The sequence below is a fragment of the Jaculus jaculus genome, chromosome 3 (genome assembly GCF_020740685.1).
Source record: "Jaculus jaculus isolate mJacJac1 chromosome 3, mJacJac1.mat.Y.cur, whole genome shotgun sequence".
Classification (NCBI taxonomy): Eukaryota; Metazoa; Chordata; class Mammalia; order Rodentia; family Dipodidae; genus Jaculus; species Jaculus jaculus.
This window is the reverse complement of record NC_059104.1, coordinates 163,685,857-163,713,845: the sequence shown is the minus strand read 5'-3', so window position 1 is coordinate 163,713,845 and position 27,989 is coordinate 163,685,857. Positions and strand designations below refer to the sequence as shown.

Here is a 27,989-nt window from a genome sequence, read left to right as displayed (position 1 = left end):
CTTTCAAATCCATCCTGGGATCCCCCCAAAAGCCAGCTCATGAGTCACCTAGAAATCTCACTCTGCATCTGGGAGACCCACATTATTTATAATAATGGAAATCAGAATCAAAACAGCCTAAAATCAAGAATGATAAGTAAGTTGGGGAACAGCCTTTCTTGTAATATTATGCAGCCATTCTAAAGTATATTTTTGCCTTATTTTCATGTCACTGAAACTTTCATTGTTATTATGCCAAATATAAAAAAATAAAATTCAAAATGGATAATTACATTAAAGATCCTCAGCAAAAAAAAAAAATGAGAAAAACATGTCAAATATTAGCTATGATTGCCTCTGGGTAATGAGATTATGAATAATTATTTTTATTTTTTATATCCTCTAATTTTCCCATAATAAACGCTCCTTATTTTTAAAATAAAAATAAAGAACTGTCATTGACAAAAAGATACGACCTGACACCATCCTCTTCTACTTCATTTGTGTTCTATGAGCCCTTCCATCCCCTGAAGAGTAACTCCCTTCTTAAGCTTCCGGAGTGAGTAGCAAGGCAATGACCAAAAGAGAGAGAATTATCAGCTGGGCTGGAGCAGGGATGCAGACGCATCATTAGTGTTGTTTGAACTGTATGTATTAAAGATGTTTGCATTGCCCTTATTGATTCTGTAATATGTTACAAGGAAAAGAAAACATAGAGTAGGGGCCAAGGAAATGTGAGTCTTTAAAGGGCAAGTTGTAATTAGGAAACATCTACTTGCAAAAAAAAAAAAAAAAAAAAAAAAAAAAAGAAAAAGAAAAGAAAGAAAAAGTTCTGTTAGGATTCCAGCAATTACTACAAAACAGTTTTCAGGAAGCGAGTATTTGAAGCAAGGAGTCATAGAGGGGAAGGGGGCAGTGGTTCCTGCTTGCTGTGTGATACTATATCAAATTCCAAGCGGTTACACGGGATTTAGACAACCACAGATAAGCCCCTTCAGACTTTCACAATTAGTGGGTAAGAAAAAGTCTGGCTAGAGAATGTCCCGAGGCTTTGGAAAGCTTGTTAGAAATACAGAGTTCCTGGGTAAGGTTCCTACTGCATCTGCATTTCCATCCCACCTAAATGTTTACCATGTGGCTGTGACCCACAAAGGAAGTCATAATAGCCCAGTACCTAAGCAGAGCCCTTTCACCTTTTCCCAGGCTCTCCACATCTGCTGATTCACTCAATCCTTCACACACCTGGTGGGGATCCCGTGACTTCCAGTTTGTAAGAGAGAAGGCAGGGACCCCAGCAGTCAAGTTAAGACTGAGTAGGGACAAATCTGAGGGAAGGAGACATTTCTGAAGGCTTTCAGCATGACGTAGACCTGGGGTAGGTGTGCCATCTGTGCCATTGCGAAATCCTGACAAGTGAGGAAGCGAGGTGAGCAACTGAGGCCGAGGCTCTGCTGGCTGAGCAGGATGAGGATTGGAACTCAGCGATATGCAGCATCCCTATGGCCTGCGCCTTTCTCAGAACAACCAACCCCAGTTTGCAAAGGTAAGTGGTAAAGAAGTGACAGTTCTCTGGCAGGCTGACTCAGCCTAACATGTGAGCTGTCTGCCTGTGAGGCTTGTCTAACCTATGAATCGTCTCTCTGCCTTATGGAAATAAGAAGCTGGTATCTGGGGATAAACAATGACTTGACATATTTGCTACCAAATAAGGAGAACACCTCTGCTAGGATTCATCATGTTTTCCCTTAAGACAATGGTTAAATCTCGTTCTCATCCTACCTAGATGTTCAGCAGCGTAGCTGGCACTTACAGGTTCTTAATAAATATTCCTTGAATGAGTGAAGAAATGATTGTTAATGACAAGACCTAGCATGTCCTGACCAATGTTCTGGGCACTGAGCAGAGGGTACTGTCTCATTTAAACTGCAGCACTATCCCGTGTGACCAATGTGTGTCTCGTTACTTAAACTATAGGCAAGAAAACTGAGACTTATAGAAGTTAAGCCAGTTACTGAAGATCATAAACCTAACACGTGCCAAGCCAGATTCCACCTTGAATTTACTTCCAACTACCACATTATATTGGGTGGATGGGTGGTTGAATGGATGGATGGGTGGGTGGATGAATGAGATTAATGATATTAATAGAGAACTGTGCTACAATTTATGGTTCAGTCTTGTCTAGAGAATCCAACACAGTATTCTTCATGATTATAGACAGTTTATTTCCTTCACTGCATGACTCACAAGCTGAAATTGCTTGTTTATACATGTCATTTATTTTTAAATTATAAGATATTAAGTTCCACAAATAGAGAAAAAAAAAACACATCATGTCACTCCAGCAACCTAGCACAACACCTGGCCCAAAGTAGGTGTTCAATAAATCCTTGTGGATGAGCTTCCGCGTTCAGAAGCTGCAGAGTGCCTGTGAGCATATGTACATATGCGCCGGCGAAGGCTGGGGATTTTCCATGAACCCACTCCATTTCCATGCCAACACTGTACTACCCTCCCATAAGGGCATGCGGCTCCAGCAGCGGGGCTGAGAATCAGATGAGCAAGTACTGATTCTGATGTCAGATTGTGCCCCTCCACTGACATTTGCTCCCAGATAGCATGGAAAACACTGATCAGAAAATAACAGCATCTGTTGTGGTCAAAGGTGACTAGCTGGCAAAATCTTGTGGCGGAAGCCTTCTCTCTGAGTCTACCAGCTCCCATTTCTCCCCTCTCGACTCCCTCCACCAGGAAGAGGAGTGTCATCAGCTGACCTTCCCCACACTAATGTTTTATTATTATTATTATTATTATTATTATTATTATTATTATTATTATTATTATTTTGTATTCTAAGAGCTGATCACAGCTCCTCAAAAGGAGTTCTCCCAAGGCTTTTCTCTAGCCTGCTTCATTGCATGTGATAATCTGCAAACAGGATGAAGCTCAGCTGAGGCCACCCTCCTGCCAGATCCCTTCCCATCTCCTCTCACCATCACCCTTGCAGGCTTCTTTGCCTCTCGTGCGGATTTGCCTTTTACACACGCGCGTGACGGGAGAGGTAGTCTGTGCTGTGCTATTGTTTTGCAAAGCCAAACCGGCTCCACTTCCTGGTTTGAGCAGTCTGCAGCCTTTATGAGAACTGTGTATTGGTCCACAGGGCCATGGCAGAGAAAACCATGAATGAAACAAACTGCAAATGAAAGAGCTAAAAGAATGGACTTCCTTCAATTATCAAAGGCTTTGTGGAGCCAGCTCAATGATGGAGATGTAAATTATGTGCTATATGCTGGCCTTACACATATTCATACATTCTATATCCTTACAGTAGCCCTAAATAATTAACTCTATTACTAATTCTAAATCAGATTGTAACCCAATACACAGGACCTCCACACTGTTCCCTTCGACCTATTTTTTCCTGTATATTATACCTGGAAATTGATACATAAACACAAATATATGCTTATTTTCATGCCATGAACTATTTCAGTATGTAAATCTGATATATAATATTATGTGAATCTAAGTGCAGAGGTCACAATACTTATGATGATAGTCATTTAGATAAATCTCAGACAAACAATATAAAGCTCATAGTAATTGTGCAAAAATATTAAATAAATTATATTATCACTCTCGCATTTGTTGATTTTTAAATCAGGCAACCCAGAAGAATATTAAGATTTTAAATCACTTGGGTAAAACCTATGCATCCATCCATTTACCCACTTGGGACATTTCACTTATGTATTAAAAGTAACTGGTTATAGGACAGTTTGAGCCCTGTTCCTTAAAGTATATCTTTAAAAAAAAAAGTTACACTGAATGTAAAAAAAAGAAATATGAAAATTCTAGAGGTAGTCATAAGTGACAATTTACATGATCATGGGATTGATGAGCGAACTTTTTGAGTGTTACACTAAATGTAAGAAGTCATAAAGAAAAACACTATTGGATTTCACAATAAAATTAAAAATGTTGATATATTTAAAATCTTCGGACAAGTCAAAAGAACAACAAAATGTTGGTGGAGTATTTGAAACATGCATGAAATAGTGGGTTGGTGCCCTCTATATAATGAGGGTACACCAGTGTGTAAGAAAAAGAAATCTCAAATAGAAAAGTGGGCAAGGGATATATAAAGCTAATTTACCAAATATAATAAAATACAAAGCTAAACATAATATATATATAAATGGAAGTTACTCACTGGTAGTATTGTAGTTGTCTTCTCATTGCTGGGACAAAGCACCTGACCAAAAGCAGCTGTTGGAAGGATAGTTTTTATTTTGGCTTACTGTCTTGATGATGGTAGGAGAAAGCATGGCATGAGCAGAGGCTGGGCATCTCCTCTGCCACCCCAGGTGGCAAACAGCAGCAGGAGAATGAGCCACTGTGGAAAGGGGCAGCTGGCCCCTAACAACACACCTCTTCTAGCAAGGCTTCACATCCCAAATTACAAACAGCTGGGTACCAAGCATTCAGAAAAGTTTATGGGGTACAGCCAATTCAAACAACCACAGGTAGCATTAAGAAATGCAAAATGTAATGCCATTGTATTTATGTTTTATTAGGAGATGAAGAAACATAAGAGAAAGATACTGAGAAAATGATTTTCCTATCTAGGAATATTTGCATATTTCTAGAAGAAAATTTAACAATATTTACCAATAGGTGTCAGTTGTATAGAACCTTCAACCTAGGTTTAATATCTGTATCGCTGCATGAAGGAAAATCATAACTCTCAAATATCATGGAAAGCTAGGTCATGAGTAGCAACAGAGATAAACAGGAAATATGTTAATATGAAGCAATTAGAATGTGATCAAATGTACTAAGGTCCACACTGGTATGATGGACTATTATATGACCATGATAGATCATGTTTTAGAAGAGTACTTAATGAATTTGTAAAGGATTGATAATATTTTTATAACCTTACTTTAATGTATCATATACAACTTCAAGCAAAATCACGGGTAAGTTTTCTGTACCCATCACCTAGTGTTGGTGATTATTAGCTCTTATCTAGACTTGCTTTATGGATTCCCACTTACCCCCTCCTGCACTATTTTGAAGGGAATTCTAGGAGGTATTTCATTTGGTCCATGAATATTTCAGTAATTCACCATAGTATATGGACTATGAAAAAAAAAAAAAAAACAAAGGGATGGAGAGGTGGCTTAGTAGTTAAGGCAGTTGCCTGCAAAGCCAAAGGACCCAGGTTTGAGTCACCAGGACCCACATAAGCCAGATGTACAAGGTGGCACATGCATCTGGAGTTTTTTTTTTCAGTGGCTAGAGGCCTTGGTGCGACCACTCTCTCTTTCTCTCCCCCTCTGTCTCTCTCAAATAAATAAATAAAAATAAAATACAAAAGAATTATAAAACAAACACATAACGACAATATATTTCACTAAAACTATAATAACTTATAAATATCATTTAATTGCTGTTGAAATTGTCCTATTTCATAAACTCTTTTTTTTAGTCCAGTTTATTTGTGTCAGTGTCCAATAAATTCCATACTTGGTGATTGACTGATGGGTCTCAAGTCCTTTTTGTGTACAGGTTTCCTGCCATCTATTTCTCTTCTCTTCCTTATGTTTGTTTCTGTTACTTGCTTGTCCTGGAGAGTTTCCCACAATCCAGGTACTGACTTCAACCTTCTGGGGGTGTTTAACATGAGCATTTTTATGCCTTATGTTTCCTGTAAATTTGCAGTTTATTCTTGAGGCTTGGCCCAATTCAGGGTTAATGTTTTGGCAGGACTGCTTTATGGATGGTACCGTCTACTTCCATCTGTCTATGTGATGAGCGGCCTTTGGTTCTCATTGCTTAGATTCATCATTCCACTGGAGATGGCCAAGGGGTGCTAGTCCATCATGTCTTCTTCACCTTTTAGAGACTACTTCTATGAAAGAACTGTCTTCTCATGAACTACTTGGTTATCTTAGGAAGGTAGGTTAAATGTTTGAATTTTTTCCCCACTTATCAGGCTTCCAAAGAATGAGTAGGTTCAATAGGATCTTCCAGAGGTGAACAGGTTGTTGTGTGTGTGTGTGTAAGAACTGTTCATGAATTTATGAATTTAAAGGTATTTGATGCATTTACACCAGTTCCAGTTATTATTCATATTTGTGTTAGAAGTTTCCCATCTGTGGCCAGTGGGAACATTTCCTATGGACCTCCAAGTCTTTGGCAGCCTCCTTTCTAGAACAAAAGATATTCCAGAGCCAGGCACAGCAGTGGATGCTTGTAATCCCAGCAATTCTAGTGGTTGAAGCAGAAGGATTTGGAGTCTAAGGTCAGTGTGGACTACACAGCCAGTTGGAGATTAGCCTGGCTTACACTGTGATACCAAAGCAACAAGAACAAAACAAAATCAACCCTAAGCAAGAAAACAAACAAACAAACCAGTCAACAAAACCAAACCAAATCTAATGTCAACAAAAGACATTCCAAGTATTAATCTGTATCTACTCAAAGATAGATCTGCATTTGCTCAGGACTATTGTTTATGAGACAGTTTGATTGATTTGCATACTTAGTTAGTTAGTTTTAAGTGGGAATTTTAGAATTCAGTGTTGTTATGAGGAGTCTTCATTACTACTAGATTGACATGATTTCAAGCCTTTTATAATTGAGATGGCCACAAATTTGTATTTTTTAAAAAGTGCATTATGAATTTATATCAAAATTTGTTTATTTTCTACAAAGTCTCATTACTCTTCTCTCTGCATCTCCATTCTTCCATTACAAATAATGACTGTCATAGAAAAATGTTGAATATTTATGAAAGTAGCCATAATATGTTACTAAGTAATAGTCACCCATATTTAACAAACCTACACGAAGTAGGTTAGCAGTAATAATTTCCTACTGATGAAACTAAAGATAAATTTTAGTTTCCTTTTCTTTGCTTTTTAGTATTTATAAAATATCCATAGTGAGCCCATTTTATCTTTTGGCATAAGAGAAAAAAATTGCTAGAAACAAATAAACCAGATGGTTTAAATTACAATACTGTAAACTACCAATCTTTTATGTGGGTAGAATAATGATAATCTATGACATCTGTTGAGTGCTCTACAGTTTACAAAGCATATATCTTCATGGCAACAGCACTGTGAAGCTGACAGAGGGGGAATATTGTTTAAGATCAGAAAGTTGAGACTTGAAAGTTGTGAAGATACCTGAGTCAGGATTAGAAGTCAGGACTCAAGACTCACTGGTCAGTGATCACTTCGCTGCAGTACACCCAGCTATGAGGTCTTTACTTTTCACAGCAGGATCAGAAGGCCTGTGGTGTCCTGCCTATTGGGCAGAATGCCATCTTTCCTCCCCTTCCCTTTAGGGGACAAGCAGACTTGAAACTATACTATTTCATTTTTTTTTCCCCAATTTGCTTGTGTAATTTGCCAAGTAAATTAACTACATGGTGATTGGTTTTCATATGTACTAAATCCTTTTGGATTGACAGGCTTTCTACCATCTATTTCTCTACTCTTAGTTGTAGATTATTTGTTGCTTATTTGTTCTGGAGAGTTTCTTGTTTGTTACTCACTTATCCAGGGAGTTTCCTGGTTGTTTGCGCAGACTTTGAAGCATCTTCTCTATGGCATGCATTGTTTGTAATGGAAGAGTAGGAGAATGGCAACACCGGTAGAAGACGGACGAGGAGAAATAAAAAGCAAACAGGACCTAGAGACACATAAAGGCCAGCACCTCTTTTTCATCTTTATTTTTATCAAAGTGATTTGTGGACATAAAGAGTCAAATGTGGGACTAGAGACATGGCTTGGAAGCTGAGGCACTTGCCTGCAAAGCCAAAGGACCCAGGTTCAATTCCTCATTACTCACGTAAACTAGATGTACAACACGGCACATGCATCTGTAGTTCATTTGCAGTGGCCAGAGGCCCTGATGCATCCCTTCTTCCCCCTCTCTCAAATAAATAAAAAGTCAAATGTGCTACATGGATTGGAATGCAATTCCACAGTACCCTGCCCTACAATCCCCATCCAACTCCATCTCATTCTCTTCATAATTCCCTTCCCCAAAGGCAACAACTTCTATTTCAGCTATGCTTTCTGATATTTATTTACATATTTCTAAGTAGCTTTTTCTTTGTTAACATTTCTTGATTTTTAAAATAAGTTTTAGACATTGCCATTATATTTTCTATAGCTAAAATAATTTACCATTATATTCCTCTTTGCAGTCACTTCCCTTTTCCTTATCATCTTGGTATACTTACGTCATCATTTTGCTTTAATATTGCTAGCTTCATTATTACTATTTTATAAAAATTATTTTCAGTTGGACTACATAATGTACTACAGGTGTGGTTTCTTCTATTACATTTGTTGTCTCTTTAGTTAATTATTGTCTTCTTTTTTTCACTTTAGGTGCTGATTACTATTGGACTCCCAAACTTAATACCATATTATAAATTTCTCAATATATTTGAATCCATCAAGTAATATGTCAATTTTCCTTTTATTTTCACTTGTTTCTTTTCCTTTCTTTCCTAATTGAAGTCATTTTTCTTTGTCCACACTGTGCTAGACAGGGCTGGTTCCATCCCAGGCCGTCTACCATTTTCTCACTGTTCTGTGATCTTGTTTCATTATATTCTTAGGAATTCTGTCTCCCCATCCCCCGTCACGTTTGCATCTTCTGTTGCTAGGATCCCATGTTTTCTTCTGTCTTTACTCTTCGTGCAGAGCAGAAGCTACATGGAAGGTGACCTTTCTTAAGGCTTGATTTGGCTGAATCTAGAATTAGAGATCAAGTCCTTGTCTTTGTAACGATTCTGCTGGTCCCATTGGCCTCTTGCTTCTGGAGCTTCTGTTCAGTAGTCCAATGCCATTCTGTCTCTTCTGACTCTGCCTCCTTTTCTTTTATCCCATCTCTGGAAGTTTTGAAGACCTTATCTGTTTCCTAAATTTCACCATTTCAGAAATCCCATGATGCTTGGTGCAATGGGGTATCTCCTTTATCCAATGTCCTGGCTGCTGCTGGGTTCCTTTACTGTAGAACTCTGAGAGATTTGCTCTACTTGTTTTTCATTAAGGATATTCTCCTCTATCTCAAAATCATATTCAAATACTAGGATTGATTACTTCTCATTTTTATTCTTGTCTTTTTCCCATATTTTGTCTATTTTGTATTTTTTTATATTTTTTGTTCATTTTTTTTATTTATTTATTTGAGAGCGACAGACACAGAGAGAAAGACAGATAGAGGGAGAGAGAGAGAATGGGCGCGCCAGGGCTTCCAGCCACTGCAAACGAACTCCAGACGCGTGCGCCCCCTTGTGCATCTGGCTAACGTGGGACCTGGGGAACCGAGCCTCGAACCGGGGTCCTTAGGCTTCACAGGCAAGCGCTTAACCACTAAGCCATCTCTCCAGAACCTCTATTTTGTATTTTGGAGAGATTATTATTTTTACCCACTAATCCTTCTGTTGACTTTTTTGTTTTGTTGTTATATTTAAATAGTCAGGACCCTGTTGTTTTGTTTTGGTTTTGGTTTTGGTTTTGGTTTTGGTTTTGGTTTCTCAAAGTAGGGTCTCACTTTAGTCCAGGCTGACCTGGAATTCACTATGTAGTCTCAGGGTGGCCTGAATTTACGGTGATCCTCCTGTCTCTGCCTCCCAAGTACTGGGATTAGATGTGTGTGCCACCACGCCCAGCTCAGAACCTGTTTTAATGGGACATTTCTTTTGAAATGGCCTCCTCGTTGTCTCTATGGTTTTTTTTTTTTTCAAAGTAAGGTTGTAATATTAAAAAAATCATCTTTATTGTGTGTGTATGTGGGTCTGTGTCCATGTTTGTATGTGAGTGCAGGCACATGAGTCATGTTTGCACATGGAGCTCCAACCTCAGCTGCTGGTCCTCGCCCTTTACCATGCTTGAGATCAGTTCTCTCGTTTGCCACTGTGAACTTTCAGGGGTTCCATCTCTACCTTCCATCTCACTGTAGGAACGCTAGAATTAGAGGTGAGCACTGCTTCATGTGGGAACTGCCGACTCAAGTCCTAATGCCTTCCTGGCATGTGCTGCACCCACAAAGTCATCTTTCCACCCCCCCCCAAACTGGGATGATTAAAAAAGGTTTTACTATAGATTTAGGTAGGGGGAAATGAATAAGATTTGGATATTTTTTAATGTTATTTTTGTTTTGAGTTTATTTTTTATATTAATGACTGTGCTTTATTTGAATGGTCCAGGTGCATGAATATGTAGGCAACTAAACCCAGCTGGGAATCCCAAGGTGTGTGAGCAACACTTGCTGCTGATCGATGCCACCATAGGATGGTCAGGCTGGGCCATCTCATTCCTTATTCACTAACAGTGTCTGCAAGTCGATGATCAGTGGCCTGATTCTGGGGAGCATGAGATTGGATGCCAAGAATTTCTAGAAGCCTAGTGGTGGGGAGGTGTGAGGAGAGGTGGTTTCCTCACTCCAGACAGAATTTACTTACTTCCATTCCATTTCTTGGTGTGTTATATTCACCTTTAGCAGTGCTGTTTCCCAGTAGAAGTTGTTTTCAGGCTCATTGTTCCTGTACTGTGTGGAGGAGGCTGGCATTCAGTGGGAGGGGAGGGTGCATCTGAAAATGTTCAACTAGAGTCTTTCCATGTTCAGCTGTTCCCAGACTTTTGCTGTTAGGAGCACCTCAAGCTTCCCATTTCTGAGCTTTACCTAGGGTTCTGCAGTGACAGTTGATACCCCTAGGTTTTCCTAACCAAGGGCTTAAAGTCCACATTCTCAGGTCTGCTTAAGTTAATTTTCTCTTGTCCATTGACTTTGGTTCCAAAATGCTATAGTTTCCTGTCAGCTCTGTCTCCTGTTATGGTTCTTTGTCAGTTTATTGTTTCTCTCATATTGGTAGGTGCTAGAGAAGAAGCATGAATTGAAGAATGTGTTAGCCCCCACAAGCAACAGAACAAATGTTTATGACAAATCCTGGGTTAGAAAAAGTAATGGTGATGATGAGGATAGCTAATACACAGCAGGTGCTGGTCTGGGAGTTCAGCAGGCATGCACAGGAATGAGTGAATGATAGTTGAGGCCCAACTCTAGCCATAGTAAAAGAAGCAGTTCAAAGATTTGGAGTTCATCACAGAATAAGGGGAAGCCCGGGCATAGGGCTAGGATCTGAGGCCAGTGGCCTACCCCTGCACCTGCCTAACTGTGCAACCTTGGGACGTTAACCCACTCTGATTATTTCTTTAAAAAAAGTTTTTTAATTTATTTTCAAACAGAAAGAGAGAGAGAGAGAGAGAATGGGTGCAACAAGTCCTCTAGTCACTGTGAACTAACTCCAGCCACACGAGCCCCCATGTGCATCTGCCTCCACAGGCAAGTGCCTCAACCACTAAGGCGTCTCTTTAGCCCTGCACTCTGATTACTTCTAATACTATAAAGCAAGGTGGAGGGAGAATCCCAGGTGGTCTTTCACCTTCCAGTTCTTTGATGTCCTGCCATTGCCTAGTGGTACTCAGAGTTCTAGGTGAACCTATCAGAAATCACCACTGCTTATCAACTAGTCATCCTGGAATTTTAGAGCTCAAGGCAGTGCTCAGTGGAGATCTCTCAAATACAGAGTGAAGTGATTTAGACTGTCCCCTCACTAGCTCCCTGATTGGTCAAGCCACCCCTCTTCACCTTAAACATTTAATATATATATATATTATATATATTATTATATTATTATATATAATATATATTATATAACATATATATATTCAAAGGGAAGGAAATCAAAATATAGAAAGGGTACCTGTACCTCCTCATTTACTGATGTACTGCTCACAGGGAAGTGTCGCTGTCCTTTGCAAGGGGGCACACATTCTCTCTGCACTGGCCCAGCCCTCCTGGCTCCACAATGATTTGTTTCACTCAGGCTCTAGATGTGTTCGTAGCTCCCTGGCTAGCTGCCACATGGATGAGCTCTGTAGTATCAGGTGATCACTCATCTGCTCTAAGACCACAAGGTCCAGATTACTAGGTGGGTATAGTAAATGTTCCTGTTATTGCATTGATGCTCCAGAGCAGGGCTCAGCAGACTTCTGTGGACAAAAGGAACTTTTTTTTTTTTTAAGGTTTTGCATGCCTCATGAGATTTCTGCTCCACATTCTTCTTGTATTTATTGTTATTTTTTTTATGTGTGCATGTGTGTGTGGTATGTGAGATTGTATGTATGTGTGCTTGTATGTGTGTGAAGTTGATGTTGGGTATCACGGTGGACTGAATGCCAATGTCCCCCACAGCTTCATAGGTTTGTAGTTAAGCCCCGTATTTGGCTCCTAGCTGGTAGAGCCTTTGGGTGGCTGTACAGCCTTGTGGGAGGAGGCGTCTCACTGCGGGCGGGCCTTGGGATGTCGCAATCCAGCCTCCTCGCCAGCGCTAGCAGCTCGCTCTTGCTATTTCTTCCCTGCTGCCATGTGGTATTGTGAGCCAGCTCCTTGCTCTCGTCCGGCTCCCCTTCAAAACTGACATCTGGAAATAGACTCCTTCCTTCCATAAGCTGCTTCTGGTTGGGTGCTTTGTTCCAATGAGAAGGCATCTACAGCAGCTATAATACGCGATTGCTCTTTGTTTATTTTTATTGGGGTAGACTCTCCCACTTAAACCCGGCTAGTCTAGCAAGCCAGGTTGCCTTGTGGGTCGCCTGCCCCCACCTCCGAGTATTGGGATTACAGGCAGGCTGCCGTGCCTACCTGACATTTATATAGGTGCTGGGGATCTGAACTCCGGTCCTTATGTTTGCTCAGTAAACATGTGCTCCACTGAACCATCTCTCCAGCCCTCATTTTCCTTCTTGTTTTCAGAAATAATCTTTTTAAAATATGGAGATTCTTGGCTCTTGGGCTGTAAAAACAAGCCTCAGACAGAGGATGTGGCCCCTGAGCTATAATTAACCAACCCCCTGAAATAGAGCGGGGGAAGCCTTTTTGACCATGCCTGGAACACAAGGAATGTTCGCTCTGCATAGTGCAACAGCAGCTCTCCCCTTCTAGCTCTGAGACAGCGGTGGACTCTACAGTGTCCCTAACTCCCCACTTCCACTCCAATGCTCCCCGAACAACATAGAGGGAAACAGCATTTTGTCTGTTGAGACATGTCCTTCTAAGTGGAAAACCTGTATGGTGTATCAAGAGCTGCAGAGCAGCACAACAAATGCAGTGTAACTGTGTCATCACCATGAAATCAAAGCCATTGTTTAAGCCATTTGCTGAGCCGCATCCCTATCCCAGTTCGCCTGTAACGTTACTGAACAATCACAGCTGGGCCGAGAGCTGAAATCTGACGATAGGTTCTCTGTTCTCACAGCGTTCCTCCTTTGGTTGGGGTTCTTTAGTTCTCCCTCCCCACTGCCCATCATCTTATGCTGTATTATTTATTATTTATCTTGAATGCTGGGGATGTAGCTTGAGATGAAAGGCACTTGACAAAATAAAATTGCATTGTGTTGTGTGACTCTCATACAAGCGCCTTGGCATAATTAAAGTAAGAGAGACCTGATATTGTTTCCTCATCCACAGAATGTGACGGTTGAGTCTAAAGACATGTCAGTTATTGTCTACAGTGTCCAAAGAACTCAAGGAGAACATGCATTTGCATAAAGAAATCAAGGAGCATATCAAATGATTGTCCAAAAGATACATGTACCTTTTTTCTTTTGGTATTTATCAAGAAATAGAACAAGATTATATAGGAGGCATAAGTCGAGTTTCTAGAATATGTTGCACTAACTTTAACTTTGTTTTTACTTTTTGATTTGGGCACACAGTGTGTACATCATGCTCATGGGGCCTTGCCACTCTTGCACTCATGTAACAAGCAGTGCCTGGACATCTAGAGTGTGACTAAACTCTGTGCTAAGTATTAGAAATGAAAGGATGGATAAATGAAGGGTCATGGCGTCCAAGAATGTATGTGTGAATGACAAAGACAGATAGGTTAAACACCTAATTCCAACATAAAGTGCTAATTAGTACCACTATAACAACAGCTAGTTTTCAGTAGGAGCTCAGGTGCTACCTTAAATACTTTTTATATGATGAATCCATTCAATCCTCGCAGCAATCCTAGGAGTTATATACTGCTATAAACCTCTACTTCACAAATGGGGAAACTGAGGCCAGAAGGCATAAGTTACTTCTTTATAAGAAAGTGGGAAAGCTTTGATTCTATCTTAAGGAGCCTAATTTCATGACCAGAACTCTAGAAAGACCATAAACAGTCTCTCAATAAAAGGGCTTAGAAGCTGGGCATGGTGGCGCACGCCTTTAATCCCAGCACTGGGGAGGCAGAGGTAGGAGGATCACTGTGAGTTTGAAGCCACCCTGAGACTACATAGTGAATTCCAGGTCAGCCTGAGCTAGAGTGAGACCCTAGCTCAAAAAACAAAACAAAACAAAAAAAGTGGGCAGGGGGTCTTAGACCTCATTCTGGGATCTCAGTGCAGAAAACTCCTACTTTGTTAGGGGAGCCAAGAGACATGAGGAGGCATATTTGTCCCAAAGATAATCTCCACAGGGATGTGGGCACGGTGCTCTATCGTAAGAAGGAGCCTCTCCCCAAGGACTGTTTGGAAACAGAGCCAAAGAGGACCATCTTCTGGCCTGGATGCCACACTTGGCTTTTTTTTTTTTTTAAAGAAATACTAGCCTTATCAGTAGTTATTTATTCAATATTAGTCCTCCTTGCCGTTCTGGAAACTTCAGGTGCCTGTTTTGTTGACTCCTGTATGCCTAATACCCAGAACATGCCTAAAGAATAAATTTTGAGATGAGTGAAGAAATCTGACCAAAGCATAACAGTACGATGACGATTAAGCTAATATTGTCCACCATGGACAAGGTTTAATGCCCAGCTCCATTTTATACCCACATTAGCATTTTAAAATTCCTATTTCACACTGCTCTTTTGCAGACATGCCCATGGTATTCTTAAAAGGCTTTAAAAGCACAGTATTGTCAAAACTCCCATTACTATATGTTTCAGTAACACTCCACACATATATCTAGAGCAATTATTCTGTGCACAGAATTCTAAGTATAATGCTGCACTTTACCCATGATAGCCATTAATTAGATGAAATGAAATGATGTCACTGTTGCATTTCAGAGTACAAATCCACATGTGACAAGAGATGAACTTTCTTCTTTTCTTTGCAGAAGGAAGCCGTGCCAATGGCCAGCACAGAAGCCCTTAGGCAGCCATGCTTTCTTAGTGAAGTGGGCAGAGCTGTCTAAAGCAGTGAAATGTTTTGTCTTTGCAAGTCAGATCAACAGAGACGTCTAAGGCTAGGGTAGCAAAAAAAAAAGATGATCTGTCTGCGAGGACTTTAGGATATAGCTGGAGGAAGTTTAAAGATTTGAGTAATTTATTTTTTTGTCTCAGGATTTTGCAAATGCTAGGCAAGTACTCTACCAATGAGCAACATTCTCTAGGCCCTTGCTATCTTTTTATTTAAAAAAAAATTATTTATTTATTTATTTGCAAGCAGAACGAGAGAGAGAGAGAGAGAGAGAAGAGAGAGAAAGTCATAGAGAATGGGCACACCAGGTCCTTCAGCCACTGAAAGCAGACTCCAGATGTATGTGCCACTTTGTGTATGTGGCTTTACTTGGGTACTGGAGAATTGAACTCAGGTTGTTAGGCTTTGCACGCAAATGACTTAATGGTGGAGCCTTCTCTTCAACCTTACCCTTCCCAGCCCTTTTCTATTCTTGTTTTGAGATGGTGTCTCAGTAAGTTGCCTTCAACTCACTATGTACCACAGGCTGGTCTCAAACTTGGGGTTCTCCTGCCTTAGCCTCCTGTGTAGCTAGGATGACAGACATGCAACATTACTTCTAGTGTGATTATTTTCTTTTTATGATGTCTTTGCCTATATTCAAGAGAGAACAGCATCTATCTAAAAGGTTCCTCTAGCACTTATAGATATGAAAAGAAAGGGGCAAACCTTGGTGAGATTTTTTCACCAATAAATTTAAAAAAAAACTTTAATTAATTAAATTGGTATGTGGTGTATGGCGTGTATGTCTGTGTCTGTGTATGCTCATGTGTGTGAGTGAGGGTGGTATGCATGCCCCAACATGTTAGTGGAGGTCAGTGGACAAGTGTGAGGGTTGGGCCTCACACTATATCTCATTTGGGGTAGGGTCTCTTGTTCACCTCTACCTTCTCCAGCCTCTAAGGAAGTTCTTCTCTCAGCCATGTGCTGGGACTACAGAAGCTAGCCACAGCTTCTAGCTTTTACATGGGGTCCAATAATCCACAGTCAGAGTTGTGTTAAAAGCTCTTTCTCCACTGGGCCATCTTCCTGCCCTTTACCAATAAAATTTTGATTGGGAAATGATTGTATGTTTCCAGTGTTTGAGATAGGCATTTGATTCTTTTTGTCTCATGGACTGGTTTCCCAATTTGGGGCCACTGTAGCTTTTTTTTTTTTTAAACCTACGGTCATGCAGAAAGCATGTGATTATAATCCTTACCCTCTAGAGCAAGCAGGGGTGTGCTGGTGACATTCACATGCAGTAGTTTTTGGGCCCCCAGTAAGTACCACACTCACAGGAGAAGGTGGTAGGTTCCAACACAACTGGACCTCATGCTATTAAATGAAATTCAAAGAAAAAAAAGGGAGGTGAGTTTTGTGTCAGCCTGACCCACGTCCTGCTTCTGCCTCTACAAATTAGCAGCTCTGTATCTTTGGGCAAATCACTAGACTTGTTTAGAATCATATGCCCTCCCACCCTCTTGACTTCATTTCTAAACCAGAGTAGAAGAGAAATGGCAGAGGCAGCCGCATGCTTTTTGAGAGATAAGGCCAAACAAGTAATCACTTGCCTAACTCTGCATTGGCCTGAGTTTTCCATTTGGAAACAGCCTGTCACCTGGCCTTGCTCGGAGGTCTGAGGCAATAGGAAATATGAGAATCATTCTTTTGCTCTCTCTGTGTGATTTTTAATTCCACAACTATTTACGGTGTATTTACAATGTGCCGGCCACCATGCCAACCTCTGAGGACACTGTGGAGAGCAAATGTAGACACAGTTCCTTTGGAGTGGTTTATGGTCTTCCAGATTCTTCCATACACATCATCTCAGTGAGAGGAAACAGGCATTATGGGTGATTCCCATACTGCAGATGAGCAAGCTGAAGCCAAGAGGTAGAAAATCCTGAGTTGTCCAGAGAGTGGAGTCAGAAGTTACTCTCAGACACGCTGTGGAGTTCATGTTCCTTTGGGCCTCTCCATTTATGTACTGACATTAGAGATATCCATTAGTGTTAGGAACCAAAAGATTCTTGCTTACTTGATGGCATGCTAATTTTGCAATAAAGATATATGTCAGTTATTATGTCCATATTTCATTGATGCCACTGTGACCAAGGAGATGTAATAGCCCATCCAGGGTCAGCCAGCTATGTAGGGACAAAGCAGACACTAAACTGCAGCATCCCTACATAACACATAGGCAGGCAGTATTATGCATAGTCCCTGCTTTAACATTTCCACATGCAGAAACTTGGAGCCCTATTTTAGTGACCTTAAATTATTTCCATAACCTATGTAGATTATAATTAAATTCCTGCTAATAGGCTATTTTGTGGCAAAGCATCAACATGCAGTGAGCAGAGGCCGACAGGCTGGGAGCATTATTTATGGTTAACTGGAAGGACTGCTGTTACTCGGTCTATATGGGTTGCAGCTACGTGTTTACTCATATATGCAAGCTGGCTACTCCGCTTCTCTTTTCTTTATTTCCCCTCAGCAAGAATGGGGGAAGCAGCTTAAGTACCCGGAAACATTTCTACACTGTTCGATGTCCTGATGAGGGTGGGGTGGGACAGTGGAACCATAATTTGCAGCTATGTGTCAGAAGAAATGTATATTTCACAGTCAGGTGACTGGACCAGGTTCTGCATGGCGATAGTTGTCTCCAGAAAGCATTTTTCCCTCCACTTTGCCCTCATTTCACCATTTGTGAAATAAGTGCTGCTCAATCTGCTTAACACTTGTGAAGATATAAAGTTCAGAAAACCCAAGCCTTTTCTTTTTAGTTAGTTATGGATTTCTTGTGGCCATTTTCTATGCTCAGTTCTGTGCTGTGCCTGGTCCTGAGCAGGTGCAGACAAAAGGCTGAGGGCTTCCTTTAAGTGTTTATGGCCACACTATGAAGTTTATTTTTAAGTAAATTCATATTTACTTATGTGTGCAAGCAATTACTTAAATGTGTAAGCAACTGCCTATACTGATGGCCCCTTTAAGCTTAGTATGCCCAACATAACAATTTCATGAGCAACCCTATACATTATACATTATTCTAGTCTCCAGTGAACAAAGGGCTTCTCAACAGCCAAGGGCATGACAGACAATACAAGATTTTTAGTGTTCTCAGAAATGGCTGCTTGTCTCCTTTAAATATTACTTTCACCATTATATGGGTTCCTTCTCCTCATGACATTGGTCTTCTACCAGTAAAGACCAGTCAAGTATAGGCTCTTCTTTCTTCCTTTGCTACTTAGAAAGAAATACGGATATGAAGAAACCATAGTCTGTGTGACTTTGAGGGACTCAGGGTAATTCTAAGTCAGGGGACTCCATGTACACTGAGGATTCCATTCTCTACTTTGCTGTTTTAACAGTGCTTTAAGAGAAAGTAAACATGTAGCCCTCCTCTTGCTGTCTGAAGGCTCTCAACAGACCCTTGGTTCCTTCCATCCCCAGGTTAGAGTCACTGAGGCTGATGCTATCCCTGTTTCATAGGTGAGAAAACTGAGGCTCAGAGAGAGACTATGTTTGCTTAGGTCACCTGAAGAGTGAGGGATAGAATTCAGTTCTGACTCTTTGTGGGGCTTTTCACCTACTCTCTGCAGGTGGGTGGGCATCTAAAGCCCTTCCTGGGATCGGGAGAAAGAACACTTGTCCGCACTGGCCCCTTCCCTGACACCTGGGGGACCCTGAGCTATCTGAGCTCTATGCCTCTGGGCAGGAACCCAAAGGGCCTATCCATTTTTGTTTTGTATTTTACTTACTGCTTTTCACATGTGTCGTAAAAGTGAAATTAATAAGTACTCAAGGGTTATAATACTATGTCTTCAAGCATTCAAAAGAAGAGAGGGGGATACACCTTTCCTTAAACCTGACTTCACCATTGAAATGTTTTCATATTTTTATATATAATGTAATTATATATTTTGTTATATTTTATAAAATAGTTTATATTTTCTTCCCAATTCAGTTGGACTCCCACTGGGAAAATTGACTTTGGCTCCATTTTCCTCCCTCCCTGCTCCATGCCCATATTCTTTCTTTACTGGCAAGAAAATGGCACAAGGCCAGGCATGGTGGCTCACGCCTTTAATCCCAGCACTCGGGAGGCAGAGGTAGGAGGATCACTGAGAGTTCGAGGCCACCCTGAGACTACAGAGTGAATTCCAGGTAGCCTGGACTAGAGTCAAACCCTACCTTAAAAACAAAAAAGAAGATGGCACAGAGTGTCTGGTGGCAAGTAGCTACTCAATAAACAACTGCAATTTGGTTTTGCCATTATTTTATTCTTACTTGATTCTCCCTTACAAGTAATTTGAAAAAGGTTATTCTTTTTTTCCTTCAAAGCCCTTTGGATTTTGATACAGGGTCTCATGTAGTTCAGGCAAACCTAGCTGTGTAGCCTAGAATAACCTTGAACTTCTGATCATCCTGCCTCGACCTCATGAGTGCTTAGATCACAGGTAAGCACCATCATACTTGGTTTTATGTGATGCTGTGGATCAATGCCAGGGCCTCTTACACGCTAGGCAGGCACACTACCAACTGGGCTCTATCTTCAGTTCCTAACAAATATTTTTAAACATAAGTTTAGAGAAGCATTAATAATTTGTGCCTTCTAAAATAAAGTAACTCTTTATAGTGAACCACTGAGTCAGTATGAATGATTCTATGAAGATAATATGCAAATCAATGAAAGGCAGGGTGAACCCTAGGCAAGTGTAAAGAGTTCCCAGTGCAAATGGTTCTGAGTACTTTGTATGAAAACATGCCTGATTTTCCAGGACACTTTTGGTTTCTTAAAATTTCATATTTTTGATGAAGGCAGATCATTAAATGTATAGTGAGCTAAGGTTATACCACTATGTTACTGTTAGATATTACACACATTATAAGAACATCAATTTGCAGGAAACAAACAATTGTTTTAGGTCAAAATTGGAACCTTTGAATTATGATCTTGAGAAATTAAGCCTCTGCAGTTTGGTGGCCCAAAGAAAGTCTGGGGTTGGGGTAGGGGTGGGAAATAGACAACCCTCTGCTATTAGAACCCAAAGCCATGCTGCACCAAGTCCTTTCCCGAGCTCCCAGGCCGGGTGAGATGCAAGTCCTTCTCAGAAGAAACATGTAAAGTGACATTTCTTATCCCCATTTTATAGGCAAGGCTCAAGGCTCCAGGACAGAGAACCAGCAGGGTAGTCTGAGTCAGCTTCTGACTAGTGGTACCCCACAAGATGTCCTCTGTCCCCCACTGTCAAGCTGCTACTCAGGGACTTGAGACTCCTTGCCTGCATACAGAATTCACTGTGTGCAAAGCTCCAAGCTTGAAAACCATTGCCTCAAAATGACAGAGGAAAATGGACTTGGTCAGATGCGACCCAAAGCACAGATCTAATTCAAAATCATTTAGCTTCCTATCTGCCACCTGAGACCATAGTCATAGCTCTCCAGTGGCTGGGACTTGTTGGAGGAGGCCTCACAGACCCACTCTTCCAGATTTATGTTGTTTAAGAATCAGCCCTACTGCCAAATGACACCCAGTTACTAACACTTACATGCCTAAACACAAAATGCCCCCTCCCAGATCCGTAGCAGACCCGGGCTGGCTCTTTCTGATCTCCACGACAGCCCTGCACAGTGCAAAGCCAGCGCTCCATGGGTCCTCATGATGCAAGAGGCAGAAAGAGCCTCTTGATACAGATCATGGGTCTCATCCTTTCTCATGGCTCACTTTCTATGTTTATATTAAAACAACAACAACAATTCAAAAACGCTGACAGTGAGGATCTGATTTCTGAAAGCAGGAAGTACTGTTAAGCATCACAAAAGGAAGAAACCACCACAAGAGAGAGCAGTCAACGGACTGCATATGACAAACCTCTGCACACAAAAAATTCATTAAAAAACGAAAGGCAAATAGCACTGAGGAGATATTTTAATAGAAGCAACAAAGGCCCGATATCTTTAATAAGGATGAATCTTTCATGAATTGACAGAAGAAAAAATCAGTAGAAAAATAGACAAGGGCCATGAACAGAAAATTCAAAGATGGTAGACCATCTGCTAATAAACATGAAAAAGAATTTCATCTCACTAGTTATCAAAGAAATATAAATTAAAATAGTATTAAAGGACTAATTTTTTATATATTCATATATCAAAGGTAAAAAAGATAATTTCATACTTGTAAGCATGTGAGAAGTGTTTTTCCACTTTTCAGTTTGATACTTGCAGACTTACTGCTCAGCCATGCATTTCTTTGACTATAAAAGATTTTCAAAATGTTCATATTACTTGACCCATAAATGTCAGTTCTATACTAAGAGAATAATTGAAGATAGAAACATGAGTTATATGTACTTATTATAGCATTATGTATATTGACAAAAATTGGATTCAGAGGAATCCAGATATTCAGAAAGAGAATTAGTTGAATAAATAATGACATGTGTATTACTACTCAGGCACCAGAAATTGTAATGAATAAATGGTTGCAATAGTATTAGGAAATGTTCATTCCATACATAGATATGCAATGCATATGCACACACAATATAGACTTTCAGTTGCTGAAAAAAATAATCGGTAAACATGCATATGAGGCAGTGAAAGAAACTCGCAAGTGTGCACTAGGGACTCGGGGCGGAGGAAATACGGTGTTGCTTCTAGGCAGCCTGTGTTGCAGGACCCTTCGCTGAAGCCCATCTCCCAGAGGAATGGATTTGTTAGACCCAGGAGATAGTAGGGGAGGACGTGGAGCTCCTAGATCCAGCCTTCACCCAGAGCCTAAATGAAGACAAGCCAGTCAGAGAACGTCTGGCTGTTGTCCTCAACGTACCACGGAAGCAGTCAGCTGGAAAATGCTCGTTTATTTCCTTCTGTTCTGTTTTGTGGTGCTGGGGATTGAATTCAGGGCCTTATAAGGATTAGTTCTCTACCACTGGGCTACACTCTGACTGGCAAAATACCTTGCAATACTTTCTAAAATCTAGGCTATAGAGTATAAGAAACACTGGCTACCAGAAAGGTGCAATGTAATTCCTTACTATTGGACTCAGTAAGTAGAGGCATGCTGTTCTGGAAAGGGCCATTACTTAATGTAACAAATCTTCTAAAAGTATGAAAAAACTTACATTTTAAAAATAAGGTATGTATATCATAAAATTTGAGAAAATATGAAAAAATGGAAGGAAGAAAATTATAGTTCTACCATGCAAAGATAACCACAATATAAATTTTGTCATATTTCTGTTTATAAGATTTTTTAATAGTTTTATTGGTTTATTTTTGTTCTTTTTAATCTCCTCATAATTGAGATAATAGTATATTTTCTGTCCTAGAGAAATAATTTTTTTAATTAACCTATTGCCTCTTTCTCTTTTTTATTGGGGAAAAGATCATCTTAATTTAAAGCAATTACAATTTGCTGTGTGTGTATTTACTCTCTGTGTGTTTACTGTGTATGTGTGTGTGTGTGGGGGGGGAATTTAACAATTAATCATACCTGTATAAAAGAACAGGCCCACACTAGTGAGTTATAGAGGAACACGTGGGACAAAATTGATGAAGACTATTATAAGTCAATTTGAGAATATGTTGTATTTAGGTATTACCTAAACATTACCTAACTTTGATCAATATATTTAAAAAGACTAAGGACCTTTTCAAACTCTCCTTTTCAACCTGAAGTTTGATCTGTGCACTCATAAAATTCCCATCCTCAGACTCCAGGTCAAGGCACAAAACACAGGAGTCTGTTCCTAACAGCATTTTATACTACTCACCAAAGAAATAGGAATGAGCCAATTGTGTCTGTATCTTTGAACAACAAAGTCTTTTTGCTTTTTCCTTATGAGATGTGCACGAACTTGTGCATGCATGCCCATATTTGCATGTTTGCATGTCTGTGGGCACACAGGGCATGCATGTATGTGAACATGCTTTTAGACACTAGAGGTTATCATTGGCTGTCTTCCTCAAACACCTTCCACTTTATTTATGTTTTTTTTTATTAAGACAGGATCTCTCACAGAACCTGGAGCTCACTAATTCAGCTAGTCAAACTACCCAGTAAGTCCCGGGGTTCCTGTCTTCACTGCCTCGGTGCTGGGTTTACGGGCATATGTTGCGGTGCCCAGTGTTAGGTGAGTTCTTGAGATTTGAACTCAGGCCCTCATGCTTGCATCGCAAGCACTTTCCTGACCAAACCATCTCCCCAGCCCATATCTTTTATTTTTCAGAGATGTGTGGTTAAGCATTAATGCCAGCAAATACTCTGAACAGTACTTCTTTGGGTCTGCGACCATCCTCTGGCAAAATTACAGCCAGAGGTTTCACACCAGCCTGATATTGCTCCTCCAAATTTCAGTGCCCCCTGATTAGGAAATTATGTTCTAATGCAAGCAGTAGCACTCGGGCTGAGAACCCTGAGGATCTCCTTATAACTGAGTAAAATATAGATAATTCTAGTCATCTCCACCCCATTTCTCTTCAAAACAATGAGCTTATGAGCTGGTGAAAGAAGTCCTTTATGGAAAAGCTTTCTGGGAACAAGGCAGCGTGTACAAGTCAAGATAGTCAGGTTCAAAACGGGTGCAATCTTTGGGTCTTCTGTTTGTAAATTATAGAGTCAAATGATGAGCACTGACATAGTAACTGATGCCACTTCTCCCGTGCCTCAAGCATGGTGTGAAAGCTGCCATGTAGATACCACCCTGAATTCCCCCCACCGCTCTGGGTCTTTATCCCCATCTCGCGGATGAAGAAGCTGTTGCATGCTGGGAGAGACCATTTGGGCCCAGTGCTTTGTTTTGCCTTGCCATGGAGATCTGGAATCTAGTCCCCGCACTCTACTTATATGTAATTACAAGGGGATCACTGGGATACTTGATGAAAATTACTTGAAATTTATTATTTAATTTACTACTACTCCTATAAGCATGAATAATAGGACACTTGGTCAAATGGGTTGCTATTTTTACTCACATTTCTTTTTTGTGCATGCATGTGACTTGCATGCACTTGTATATATATGTGTGTGGATATATGTGTGTCTGAGTATGAATGCACACTTGTACAAATGCACGTAGGAGCCAGATGTTGACACCAGGTGTCTTCCTCAATCATTCTCCATCTTATTATTACTTGTTTTCTTTATTTTAAAGTTTGTTTTTTTTTTTTTTACGTCAGACGGGTTATGTGCCAGAGCGTAACAAGGTTTAGTGGGAGGCACACGTCACGCAAGAGCGTGAACACCCAATCATCACGCTTATGAACCAATAAAAGGATCAAAGTTTTTTTTTAAATATTTTATTTACTTGAGAGAGATATGGAGAAAGTGGGTGCACCATGGCTTTCAACCTCTGCAAACAAACTCCAGATGCATGTGTCACCTTGTGCATCTGGCCTGCGTGGGTCCTGGGGAATCAAACCTGGGTCCTTTGGCTTTGCAGGCAAACACCTCAACTGCTGAGCCATCCCTCCAGCCCTACTTGTTATTATTTTTTGAGACAGGCTCTCTCCTGGAGCTCACTGATTCCACTAATTAGCTGACCCCTGAGGTCCTTCTGTGTGTGTCCCCCCAACACTAGGATTACAGGTGCGTACCCCACACTCAGATTTTATCTGGGTTTTGGGGATCTGAACTCATGTCTTTATGTCTCTGCAGTAAGTACTTTACTGACCCAGCTATCTCCTCAGCCCCTCCACCCCTTCTGTAATGTCAATAACTAGCTTGCATCGGCTGTGAGAGGCACTGTGTTTGAGGTTTGATGTGTATTGCTGCAGTTAATGCTTACCACAACTCTATTGAAGGGGGAAAAAAATCTGACTAGCTGATCAAACAAACATAAGGTTATTTTTCAAATGAGTAGACTCAAACACAGTAAAATGCAGTGGCCCACTGAAGACACACATCCAATAAAAGACATAAAGAAAATCTGCACCTCCTAGACCACATCTTTATCCACTTTATATTAATCTTCAGTCATCAGTAAGACTGCTTCATCATAACTGCATGGAATGCAGAGAAGAAAGACATCTGAAAAAGCTTCCAGGGCTGGACATGGTCCCAGCACTCAGGAGGATTACAATTTCAAGGCCATCCTGGGCTAGACAGGGAGCTTGAGGAAAGCTTGAGCTGCATCATGAGAGCGTGTCTCAAAACACATGACAACAAACCAAGAGGCTCACAATAACGAAGTGTATGCACAAAGGGATGAAGCACAGAGGTCACATGTAGGTCACACAGGGAAGGAACACAGGGACAGGCTGTTCATTCTTCATCCAATTTTGCCAAAATACTTGCACTGTTACCTGGAATAGGATTTATAGTCACAGGTGGGGGTCTGTTTGATAGCTTCTTTACCTGTATGGGAAACTTTTTGTTAACATATGACCCACAGTTGCCCTCCATAAAGTTCACACTTGAGAATCATGTCATTGAGTTCTAATAATATCTCAAAAAATTTCATCATGTTTTAAGTAAATTTATAATTTTGTGTCAGGTGGCATTCATAGCTATCCTTAGCAGTGTGTGACTGACTACACGCGGCCCTCTGGCTACAGGTTGTATACACAAAGTGACCAACTTATGACCTTCTCAGAGCTCTATTTTACATATCATCTACTACATGCCTACATGTCAAAGTTTGTCCGTTATAATATGATATCAAGTAATTTGCAAGGGGGCAGGAGCTCTGGCTGTTCCTATGCCTCCTCCTCATTTTGTGTGCCAGGCCCCGAAGTGGACAAATACCACATAGGGGCATCACACATCCCACTTCTACTGATGGAAGAAGGCCATGGAAACCTGGAGACAAGGTGGAGCTCCATCCTCTCTCAAGTTTAGACAAGTCTGGTCTCTTTCCTCACTACATGCTTTCACGAACTTTCGGTTCCCCTACCAGAGTAACCCCATCTCTGGCAGCATCTCAGAGTCTGTAAGCTGAGGCATAGGTCTGAGCTCCAGAACGCTCTGTCTGGTATGTTGCCATGTGCCACTGCCGAGATGGAGAGCTCACAACCACATGTAAGCTGGGTTCAGCTCACATCACTCTGGCACACTTAGGGTATTTCCCAAGGGGAAGGAACGCAGCAGTAAATGGCCACTTGACCTTTCTGTCCAGTCCCCTAGTTGTGCCTGGGGACTTATCCCTCTCCCTTGGAGCTCACTAGAATTGGCAGGAGAACAGTCCTTGACTCAAACAACTGAAAAATATACTTAACACTACATTGATTTTCCATATAATTTTATAAGCACAAACATTCTCTTTCATTTCCTCACAAACAACTATAGTCCCCAAAGTGTCCAATAAAAATCGATAATTTGCACATCACTATCCTCCTCAGAAGCTGTTGTTTGGAGATAGCCACTAAGGCCAAGGTCTTTCTCCTGCCCCCAACCCCCAACACTCCCCAAACACACTGGAAAGTGGAGTGGGAGGTGACCATGGCTCTACAGACATCCCAATGGCCTGGAAGCACATTTACTTTGCAAGCAATCCCGGGAAAAGGAAAGCGGAAAAGTGCTACCCTAAACGCAGCGCTGCTCCGCAACTCTGGGGCCACTCCACGAGTGAAAGTTACTCCTTCCCACGTGGGCCCTGGCTAGAATGATTAACTCAGAGACTGACAAATGCCGCAGGCCAATTGGGCTCCCGGTCCTAGGTGGCAGGTATTACTCCAACGTTGCATCATAGAACAAGCTATGGCAAGACGCAAACTGGAAGTAGTCAGTCCTCCATCCCAGGAATGTGCATGCTGCGCCCTTCCTCCCCCCCAGCACCAGAAACGTATCTGGACATCGTCTTCCAAAACTGCCTCACTTCCAACACAGCCTTCCTCCCCGCCCCCTCCGAGCCAACTCCTCTCCGAAGCAGCAATCCAGAGAAGTAGAGGAACAAAGCAGAAGATGTTCATTCTCACCCAGACTCTCCTCCGGGTCCAGAAGAAGCGCAGTCCTCCGCAGGCAGGGGACTGGGGGTTGCCAAGGGGACTTGAAATACCGGTTTACCACCATCCAGCAGGCATTGGCTTCCAGAGGTGAGCTGGGAGGCGTCAGTCATTCAAAATCCTCTGAGGCTTGGAGTCTGAAGAGAAAAGGAAGAAAGAAAAGCGTCACTCAGCAGCCGGGAGGCGGCAGAGGACGTTGAGATGCTGGGCTCTTTCGATCTGGACCTGGCGCTGCGTGCGCCAGGAAGTGTGCGTCTGGCTTTGCTTTGCGTTTCGAAGGCTGTGTTTTTCCTTTCCTTCTCCCCGAGCCCTGGCACTGGGGAGTGTGGAATGGCTCAACCTGTTGTAATCGAACATGTGGGTTGCTGCGTGTTGCAAAGATATTGCAGCAGCCTCTTCATTGCAAGAGGCTGTTCTTGGGTGCTGAGAATTAACTTCCTCCTCTGTGGGTGTCTGCTGGTTCTCTGGGATGGGGGTGGAGCAGGGTGCTGGGTGAGAATAGGGGCAGCAGGACAAAGGGACACTGGTTGTACCTTGTGCTCCTTGGATCCCTGATCCCAAGTTTCCTTGCTTGGGACAGTGTGCTTCAACCAACTACCTGGTGTTTGGTTCTCAGGATATGCGGCGAGTGCATCTCTAGGCACAGGTGTCCCTTAACCCCTCATGCCTCAGACTGAGAGCTAAACTTCCATGCTGACTTCTGGCATCTAACGTGGCCTGCAGCATCTCAGGCTTTCTGATATTTGGGGGTGGGGA

The 27,989-nt window shown here is 41.4% G+C and overlaps 1 protein-coding gene and 1 non-coding gene across 2 annotated transcripts in view; both read right to left on the bottom strand.

Moving 5' to 3' along the window:
* The window catches only part of Tenm4 (teneurin transmembrane protein 4), a 1,065,388-nt gene that overhangs the window by 767,180 nt on the left and 270,219 nt on the right, over positions 1-27,989 (bottom strand). Inside the window, 1 exon segment of the mRNA XM_045144966.1 lies at positions 27,207-27,370. The gene's annotated coding sequence lies outside the window, so the exon portion shown is untranslated.
* On the bottom strand, positions 24,465-24,569 carry LOC123459991. The gene has a single exon (XR_006636715.1). It is a non-coding gene; the product is annotated as a small nucleolar RNA U13 (small nucleolar RNA).